The sequence below is a fragment of the Podarcis pityusensis genome (genome assembly GCF_964106645.2).
Source record: "Podarcis pityusensis genome assembly, chromosome: 14".
Taxonomy (NCBI): domain Eukaryota; kingdom Metazoa; phylum Chordata; class Lepidosauria; order Squamata; family Lacertidae; genus Podarcis; species Podarcis pityusensis.
This window is the reverse complement of record NC_138039.1, coordinates 2,489,206-2,499,629: the sequence shown is the minus strand read 5'-3', so window position 1 is coordinate 2,499,629 and position 10,424 is coordinate 2,489,206. Positions and strand designations below refer to the sequence as shown.

At 47.0% G+C, this 10,424-nt stretch overlaps 1 long non-coding RNA gene across 1 annotated transcript; it reads left to right on the top strand.

Moving 5' to 3' along the window:
- Positions 1-5,077: 5,077 nt before the first annotated feature.
- LOC308462462 lies at positions 5,078-5,427 on the top strand. Its single transcript, XR_013979164.1, has 2 exons — positions 5,078-5,128; positions 5,368-5,427. It is a non-coding gene; the product is annotated as an uncharacterized lncRNA (long non-coding RNA).
- Positions 5,428-10,424: the final 4,997 nt, after the last annotated feature.

The following is a 10,424-nucleotide window of genomic DNA, read 5'->3' as shown; positions in this document are numbered from 1 at the left end:
TACTGTATAAATATTTCTATAAATAAATAAAGTACAATAAAGTTATTTGGATTGGATAGGATCAATAAATAATTTGTTGGTGCCCTCTCTTGACATTTATTCTGCTGGGGCAAAAGCTACTGTAGAAAAGTGGGGAAGGCGAGGCCATATTTTCCCCCCAGAAATACCCATCCCCAAATCCACAGCTGGCCAATACCTTTATTTGGACTGACTGAAACATCACAAAATCTTGGCAATCTTTTGAGCTCTACTTGTCATTGGGCAAGATGTGGCATAACACAGGGGGAACGGAGGAAAACGTCACACATACACACACCAGCTTGCAAAAATTAGGCTGGGTGTTGGTAGCCTGTAGGTCAGCTTGCAGACTCAGCTCCAAGATTGCAGGCTGGATCTATCCCTCCCTGGGGTGAGAGATACCACATCACGTGCCTTGAATTCTTGACCGAAGACAATGTGATGGCTTCTCCCCATCTCATTTCAGTAGCATTTCATGCAGTCTGAAAAGCGAGGTGCGTTGGAAGCTAACCCCAGGACCTCCTTCCTGGAAAAGTAGATGCTCTGCCACGGACCTCCTTTTTCCGTTTGGATTAAGCTTGTTGGGATCAATTTAGTGGCCCACATCCAGTTCTTCACTGACCTCAGAGCAACAGCTGCAGTTTTCCACAGCCTCTCTCGCTATCAGATGTCAAGGAGAGATACAGGGGTTGGTTTCGTCAGCACCCAGGTGAATTCATACTGGAGGGCAAGTTCAGAAGATGAGTGGAGTTCATGGCTGCAGGATTGTAGAGGTTCATGCCGGGCAACTCAGAATTAACTTTCAAACACAACGGCACCTAGCTGTGCTTTCTGCCCTCTCCAAATAACCTTCCTCCTTCGTAGGGCTTGAGGATCTGATTTTCTTTCGCTGTTTTGGCAGCCCTGGTTTATGAATGAGTTGCAGGTTCAGAGAAGCTTGTTCCTGACCAGAGGAATTTGTGCTAGAGATCAAAGCGCACAAGGCAACCAGAGTTCCTGGCCAGGGTCATGGACTTTATTCCGCTTCTTGCATTGTGTGTGTTGGAAGGCAAACACCCACAGTCTGGATTTGCTTTCTTCCTGATAGGCTTGATAATTCTCTGCTGTCAGGTTGGCTCCAGCTGTTGATTTCTTCTTCTGTTTAACCAGTTACTTATTGGAGCAGGGAATGATGTTTCCAAATAACAAACCTGCCTCTTTGTGGCTTAACGGAAACGCCAGGACAGATGGAAATATTGCAGATGGGTTTATCACAGAAGCACAGGGAAGATTCAGGAATCACGCAGCTCTCAAATGATGGCATTCTCAGAACCAGCCAGCCTCAAAAATGCTGCAGGACAGAATTAATTTCCAAATATTGCAAGAGTCTGACAGCGTGCTGTTGTTTTCCAGTTCTCAAAATACCATTTCCCTCCTTTCTCTCTCACCCCCCCCCCTGTGCTTGCAGATATTATATATACAGAAACTGGTTCACTACAAAACAAGCAATACGTTTCTGAGCACAATTCAAAGTGTTGGTGCTGACCTTGAAAGCCCTAAATGGCCTTGGCCCAGTAGACCTGAAGGAGAGTCTTCAGCCCCATCGTTCTGCCCGGACACTGAGCTCCAGTGCCGAGGGCCTTCTGGTGGTTCCCTCCCTGCGAGAAGTGAGATTACAGAGAACCAGGCAGAGGGCCTTCTAGGTGGTGGCAGCAGTGCTTCTGAATCCCAGTTGCTGGAAACCACAGGGAGAAGAGAGGACTCTCATGCTTGGGCCCTGCTTGTGGGTGTGCTGGGCCCGGGGGTAACCCATGAAACGTGGTCCAGGACCGGTCTAGAATCCAAAGGTTCCACTAGGAGTCAGTCCGACAGGGCTAAGGCGGAAAACCAGGCAAGGGCAGGGCAGGATCTAGCATACAGCAATGCTGCTCCTGCAAACTGGGGCGGGATCCAACAGCCTTTTATCTTTGTCAGGGTAGTGGCCGGTCCTGATCCCCTGGCGACTCATCTCCCTGTTTCACCCGAAGGCGAGCACTCCTCCTGCAAGTACTCAGGTCTCTCCTTCTCTCAGACCTGAGTCTCTGCAGCTCAGGAGACATCGGTGGGTTACTAGACCCAGGGGCCACCTCAGCCTTTCCTGACCCAACCAGTAGTGGAGCAGCTGTAAGTGATGGCCCAGCTGGAGGCAACGAGGTAATCCCCGCATCTGGAGCCAGGGCAGGCTCAGGCCCCTGACTCGGCCCAGCTGGTGCTTGTTGCAGGGGAACCTGTGCAGACTGGGACTCTTCAGGATCAGGCCCCAGACTTGGTTCCGATGCCGCCTGAGGAAAAGGATCCGGTGCAGACTGAGACTCCTCCGGTTCCGAGCCCGAGCCCGAGTCCCAGGCCATCACAGTAGGTTTCCCTTTGGGGCCATTGGCTGGCTGCTGTGAGAAATCAGGTCCTCCCTTAAAGAGGGCACATATTGCGGTGAGACCTGGAAAACCGACACCCTGTGTTGTGGGTGGGTACAACTGGTCAGCTGCAACATCCGATTGGTAAGTCCCTCAAAGCTGGGTGCAATCTGGCCAATGGGACGCAGTCCAAATGGTTCGAGGGACCTATTTATGCCCATGCACGTGACCCAGAGCTTCCTCTTTCGGCGCGTGCATTCAGAACATCCACCCACCTCTCCCTACTTTTAGGGCTGTGCGCTTGACCTTGCTATGCCATTGTGTGTCGTCTGTCGTTGGGACAGGGGCACGGCAGGAATTTCCTCCACTTGGCTGATTGGCTGGTGCCATTTGGGTTTCGCCTGCCGCGTAACAAATCGTCACAACTTGTAAGGTAGCGAATAGGCTCTGGTTCAGGCGATAGGGATGGGAGAACGTTCTTGCCATCCCTATGTGAAGGGTATTCTGTTAAAGGAATCTAGGGACTTGATGGTTTGGTCAACCCCTGTGAGGGGGTTGTGCCCGTGCCTGAGTCCAGGGGGGCATTTGGGTGGCGGAGATAGCCTGTTCCTGGCTTTCCACTTATCCAGGTGTTCACCCTTGGCTGACCTATGCTGGAACCCTGGGTCAGAGCTACCTGCATGGCAGGGAGCTAGTCGAACCAGAGCCTATGCAATAAGTCACTTTCTGTAATCAATAAAGTTGTGGCCTAAATTCTGCCAAAAACCAAAACCAAAATTTGAGTCATGTGTGAACTTATTTAGGGGGGAGGTTTCTGAGTCTGAACATGCAACAGGATGCTGGACCAAATGGGCCAGGGGCCTGATCCAGCAGGCTTTTCCTATGTTCCCATCTAGCTTAGATTGCCTCTACACTGGCTGGCAGTAGCTCTCCAGGGTTTCTGACAGCTGCACCTGGAGAACCCAGGGCTTGAAACCCTGAGCTTCTGCACACCCAGCAGGTGTTTGGCCTCTCAGCTGCATGCCCCTTCTCTCTCCAGCCGATTTACTCATCATGCAATTCGTGCCAAGCCAATCATTATGCAATTTTGCCCACGCCAACCCCGAATCTCCACTTACAAAGGCCTCTTTCGATGGAGCGCTCGCTTGATTTCCTCAGAACGCTATCTGGCTTCAGTCTCTGCCGTACTTGACACAGTGATTCCCCCCAGACGTGAGCGCTGGTTTGAGGCAACTGATGGCCCACAGATGTCTCGCTGGTAAATCAGGACAGCTGCTTCTGCTAATAGACAGGCTTCCTCAGAGATGATGCCCAGTTCAGGGGTTGAGAATATTTCTGCAGAGCCGGGTTGTTGTTTGGGTGGTATCCAATTAAAATTTGAGCTGTCACCTGCACAGATGCTTCCTGTCTGGTCTTATGGAGGCTGAGAATGTGCAGGGAACAGAAATCATCCTCTCCTCTCTCCAGGTCTTGGGTTCTCATGTGATATCTCGCAGGAACTCGGACGGCCCTATGAGATTACACAAGAACATCCTGGGGCTTCTCGTTTTGAAAGCCCAGGGATGGTTGTGCTGGGGTTTGGTCCCAAGTGCTTGAGTAGATGTGTTTCTGCTCATACGTGGAACTGTTGGAAAACCACTTCCACCTTCAGAGGAGGTGTGGTTGCAGGCTGTACGCTCCTACCACACGCGCGGTGGCTGGCTCTCAGCCTCTGCGCGATTGAGGGAATCCCCAGCCGCGTCATCCCCTGGACAGCCAATTGGCTGGTTTGGGGTGTGTGGCCTGCCCTATTTAATGCAGGCACGGGTGGGGATCTCCCTCTTTTCCCGCCTACCAGCTGTTCCTCCTTTCGCACCCTCCCGCCCTATAAGGTTTTCGTTCCTTGACCTTGCTATGGACCTTGGTTGGTCACTGTTAAGGGGCCTGGTAGGAATTTTTCCACTTGGCAAATTGGCACCAGCCACTTGGTTTTCGCCTACCTCATAGCAAATCGTCACAACTTTCTGGAATTGGCGGTTAGGCATTGGTATTGTTCTGTAGATGGAAGGGGGAAGGAAGCGCCATCACCTGCCCCACATATTGAAAGGTAGTCCCATAAAGGATTCCGGGGGGCGTGGCCCTGTCCAAAGCCTATGGAAGTGAGGGCCTAAGGCACGCCCCCCTATCAGTGACCCCGGGGGAGTTGATGTGCATCAGCAGGACTCCCCCTACTGGTGGTTAACCCTTCCTGGACTTCAAGCGGACGGGCTGAAGCTGGATATAGTCGGTTAGGACCAATGCCTAAGCCAATACTGCTCATCACCTGTAACCAATAAAGTTGTGGCCTTATTTAGCCCATTAACCTTAATAATTGTGTCATGTGTCTTTATTTCCACTGGGGGGGACGGGAACTCGCCACACAACTAAACCCCCGCATAAAACACAATTGCCCTGTATAGGAAGCTGCCTTAGGGCTTGCCCACATTTCAGCATCGGTTAATTGTTTATCCACTCCCCCCCCCCACACCATTCAAATTAGACAGCACATAGTTAAACTATGGAACTCCTTCCAGAAGGAGGCAGAAATGGCCACCAACTTGGAAGGCATTCAAAGAGGATTGGACAAATTCATGGAGGAAGAGAAGGCTATTGACATCTGCTATGATGAGCATTTACTGTTCCCAACCCTAATCCTGCGGAAAGCCATCTACTGTATTTTTTGCTCCATAAGACACACTTTTTTCTTCCTAAAAAGTACAGTGGTACCTCGCAAGACGAATGCCTCGCAAGACGAAAAACTTGCAAGACGAAAGGGTTTTTCGTTTTTTGAGCTGCTTCACAAGACGAATTTCCCTATGGGCTTGCTTCGCAAGACGAAAACGTCTTGCGAGTTTGTTTCCTTTTTCTTAAAACCGTTAATACCCAGGGTAACCGTGCTTCGCAAGACGAAAAAACTCGCAGAATGAACTAATTTCGTCTTGCGAGGCACCACTGTAAGGGGAAATGTCTGTGCGTCTTATGGAGCGAATGTGTGGTCCCTGGAGCCAAATTGCCCAGGGGTGAAAAGCAGATCATGCTTTTTCTTTTTTCTTTTTTGAAAGAGGGAAATGGGTGTGGAAACAAAGCCGCTGATCGTTTGCCGATCAGGGAGAGAGATAAGGGAGGCTAGAGATAAAGGAGGCTGCCTGGAAGGGGGGAGGTAAAGACGGCAAACTTGCAAAGGTGGGGAACAGGAAGACTAAGGCAATAAAGAGAGAAATTAGAAGAAAAGGAGGAGCAAAAAACTGCTCCAGGTAAGGAAAAGACACTAAGGCAAACAAGAGGGAAGGGAGTGTTGAAGGGAAACAGCTGATCAGTGGGATTGGGAGAGACATAAGGGACGCTAGCGTAGGCTGCCTGGGAGGGGAAAGGTAAAAGCCCATGGATCCTCAGGATTTTTACACTGGGTCACCCCAAATTCACCATCAGATCACATAGCATGTCCATGGCTACAGCCTGCACCAAAAAAATCACACACCCACTGTTTCCTGGGGCTGCAATGGTGCAAGAATGTGGTTACAAAGCATGGATCCACATGGATCCTCAGGATTTTTGCATTGGGTAACCCCAAATTCACCATCAGATCACATGTCTGTGGCCACAGCCTGCACCACAAAAATCACACATCCACTGTTTCATTCAGCATATTTTTCTTCTTGTTTTCCTCCTCTAAAAACTAAGTGCGCCTTATGGTCAGGTGCATCTTATGGAGCGAAAAATACGGTAATTAGATTTTAATTTGATCCTGGCTTGTTTTAGGAAGTAATTTAATTGTTGTTTAATTTTATACCAATGTTATATATTTGACCCTGAGCCCGGTTTCGGCCGGGATACAAGTAAAAGTTTATTATTATTATTAGTCAGGATGGTTCTGCTCTGCCTCCACAGTTCGGAGCAGCAATGCTTCTTAATCCCAGTTGCTGGAAACCCCAGGAAGGAAGAGCTGCTCTTGTGCTCAGTTCTCGCTTGCTGGTTTCCCAAAAGCATCCGCTTGGCCTATGAGAGCAGGATGCTGGACTAAACAGGACGTTGGACGGATCCTATAGGATTCCTCTGTTGCTCTCGGCACAGTGGTGACTTATGAGTCGACTCTAAGCCAAGCCAGGCTTTGCGCTGCGCACACCAAGATCTCCATCTCCCTGGGTGCCGGGAGAGAGAAAGAGGCAGAGAGAGATAATGATGTAATAAACATACAGCAACTTCAGCTCTATTATTGCGGGTGTTCGATTCAGGGGTTGCAGCCAATAACCTTTAACATTATCCTATAATACTTTTCTTCCCCCGCAGGAGGAACGATGCTTCCTGGAGGAGTTGTATTGTGGCAACAAACGTGGCAGGGAAACAGAGAGGCGAGAAACGGCAACAGCAGGGCGAATGCGCTAATGGAAACCCACAGGGAGATCCAAGACGCAGCTTTGTTCACATGGCAGAACTTGCACTGTAATCCTGTTCAAAAGCAAGTGTGCATTTTGCCATTTCCAACAAGCTTAGGCTCGGGAAAGCATTCAATATCCTGAGAAAATTAATAATAATAATAATAATAATAATAATAATAATAATAATAATAATAATTTATTTACTGGGATATCCCACCCTCCGCAGCCGAAGCCGGGCTCAGAGCAGCTAACAACAGTAAAAGTAACACAGTTTACATAAAATCACAATCAATTCATTGAAATATGGTACAGTCTAAAATCAATTCAGAATCAAATTAATGGCAACCACTGGGCTAGCATTCTGTGAGGATTACAGAAGAAGGGGGGCAGACTGTGCCTTGGCCAAAGGCCAGGCGGAACAACTCTGTCTTGCAGGCCCTGCGGAAAGATGTCAAGTCCTGCAGGGCCCTAGTCTCTTGTGACAGAGCGTTCCACCAGATTGGGTAGAAGGGACTCCAAGGGTCATCTAGCCCAACCCCGCTGCAATGCAGGAATCTCAACTTAAGCAGCCCTGGCAGATGGCCATCCAGCCTCTGCTTAAAAACCTCCAAGGAAGAAGAAGAGTCCACAGCCTCCCGAGGTCATCTGTTCCACTGTTGAATAGCCCTTATCGTCAGAAAGTTCTTCCCTACGTTTAGCTGGAATCTCCATTCCTGTAACTTGAAGTCACTGGTTGGGGGTCCTACCCTCCAGAACAAACTTGCTCCATCTTTTGGGGGGATATTTGAAGATGGCTCTCGTATCTCCTCTCAGTCTCCTCTTCTCCCAATTAAACACACACAGCTCCTTCAACCATTCCTCATCAGGCTTGGTTTCCAGACATTTGTTTTTTGGTTTGTTTGTTTTTTGTTTCAGTTTTTTATTTATTAACGTTTTTATGTTACATCAGTAAACCTTATCATATTACATCACAAGGCTTATTATAATATAATTTTCAGCATGAATACAAAGTTTATATACCTAAAGGAGAAAAAGAAGGAAAAAAACTATTCCAAGATCTTATATGTACCAACACTTTAGACTTCCTGTCTTTCCCGGTGTATATTCCTTTTTTACAAATGAATGTACTCTTATTATTGTATATTTCTTTACATTTTATCTAATACATTCTTATATCAATATGTACCCTTGGTCTGATTTCTCAACTCAGTCTCTCTCCAACGTCAGTGCTAGCACAGATAGCGAACCTTTACTGTATTTTCGAACATATATCTTATATCTATTCCACTTTTCCATAAATTTTTGTTTTGAATTGCCTCTCAGGCTATTTGTCAACTGTGCCATTTCAGCAAATTCTTGAAGTCTCCTCTTCTCCCAGTTAAACACACACAGCTCCTTCAACCATTCTTCATAAGACTTGGTTTCCAGACATCTGATCATCTTGGTTGCCCTCCTCTGCCCACCTTCCAGCTTGTCAACTTTCTTCTTAAACTGTGGCGCCCAGAGCTGGACACAGGACTCCAGGCGCGGTCTGACCAAGTTAGAACAGAGCGGGACTATGACTTCCCTTGACCAGGACACAAGACGTCTGTTGATGCAGCCTAGATTAGCATTAGCTTTTTCTTTTTTCTTTTTGCTAATTAAATGTTCAATTAAAAAATCTAAAATCAAATTTAATAATAATAATAAGAAACCCAGAAGTTCCTACGTCTCAGGGTTGCAAATACAGATTTGGAAGAGGAAAGAATTCAGGTCTACTGCACTGTCTAAATCTGACATTCTCTCTGCTTGTGGCTCTGCTGAGCTACGTCTGTTTTTTGCGCTGGGCTAAATCAGCAGAGGATGCTGCAGTTGGAGCCCTCAGGTGATAACTCTCCCACCTCCACTGACAGAACTAAGCCAAAACAGCACAGAAAACAGCCCCTCCAAAGCAATCATGTCAGAATATAGCTATATACAGGTATCTCTCCCAATATCTAAAGGGCCGTGACTTCGAAGATGGAGCACACTTCTTTTCTGTTGCTCCAGAGGGCAGGAGCAGAACCCAACGCCTCTGGGATTTTCAACACAGAGCAAGTTAAAAATAAACGGAAGAGGGACAACAGCAGCAGCAGTTAATGGGTGGAAACCAAGCAGATTGGGGCTGAAGATTAGAGGAAACTCCAAAAAAATGGCAATAGTTATTTGACAGTCTGCCTTGGGGCAGACCTGGGGCGGGGGCTCTCTTACTAGAAGAATTTCAGCACTATTTTTGCTACAGATGCAAAACAAAACCATTCCTGTACTGAATCTAGTTTGCCCTAGATCATGGGTAGGCAAACTAAGGCCCGGGGGCCAGATCCGGCCCAACTGCCTTCTAAATCCAGCCCATGGATGGTCCAGGAATCAGCGTATTTTTACATCAATGTGTGCTTTTATTTAAAATGCATCTCTGGGTTATTTGTGGGGCACAGGAATTCGTTCTTTTATTTTTCTCCAAAATATATTCCGGCCCCCCACAAGGTCTGAGGGACGGTGGACTGGCCCCCTGCTGAAAACGTTTGCTGACCCCTGGCCTAGATGACTCCCAGGCTGCTTCCGAGCTCGGGAAATTCTGCGATTCTGCTTCTGCAGGAGTCACCGATCCAGCCCAAGGGGAGCGTCTCTGCAATGCCAGTGTCACCCAGGACGCCATAATGTTGTGGGTGTGGGAATCATGGAGTTGGAAGGGACCCCCAAAGGACATCTAGTCTAGCCCTCTGCAATGCAGGAATCTCAGCTGAAGCATCCAAGACAGATGGCTGTCCAATAAGATTCAGCAGCCACTGCAGTCAACTCTTGAGCCTGGGACGGGGAGACGTAGGAACCACCTTGCCCTTTGCCTCCAGATAATGTTGAACTACAATTCCTGCAAAACAACAACAAACCTCTGGTTACGTGAAATATTCAATGAACACACAAGACGTAACCGGCTGTACGTTTGAAAAAAATAATAATATATACAGGTACTATTCATTGTATTGAATTGTAGATTTCATTTTTTTTTTAATAAGATATTTATTAAGATTTTCAAGATATTACAAAATGAAAAAAGAAAAGAGAAAAATACAAAATAAAAATGGTTAAAAACAATTCATTCTTTCCATTACTTATCTTTCATTTGCTTATTTCCCGGACCTCCTCACACCTCCCTTTTTTGTATTCCAGTTCAGTTTGTTGGTTCAGCAAATCCCTCCCCTCTTTGTATATCCTAGTCTTTAATCATAGTATATTGTAACATTAAATTTTTACCTGTTAATAATCCATTTTTTTCATATTCCCTTATAACATTACAGCTAAAAACCACTTAGTTTCTATCCAACATCATTCTAGCATTCATTAATTTTGCAATAGTTCTGTAAATAGTCTTTAAACTTTTTCCAATCTTCTTCCATCAACTCTTCTCCCTGGTCTCGGATTCTGCCAGTCATTTCCGCCAGTTCCATATAGTCCATCATCTTCATCTGCCATTCTTCCAGAGTGGGTAGATCTTGTGTCTTCCAATACTTTGCAATAAGTATTCTTGCTGCTGCTGTGGCATACATAAAGAAAGTTCTGTCCTTCTTTGGCACCAATTGGCCGACTATGCCCAGCAGGAAGGCCTCTGGTTTCTTTAGAAAGG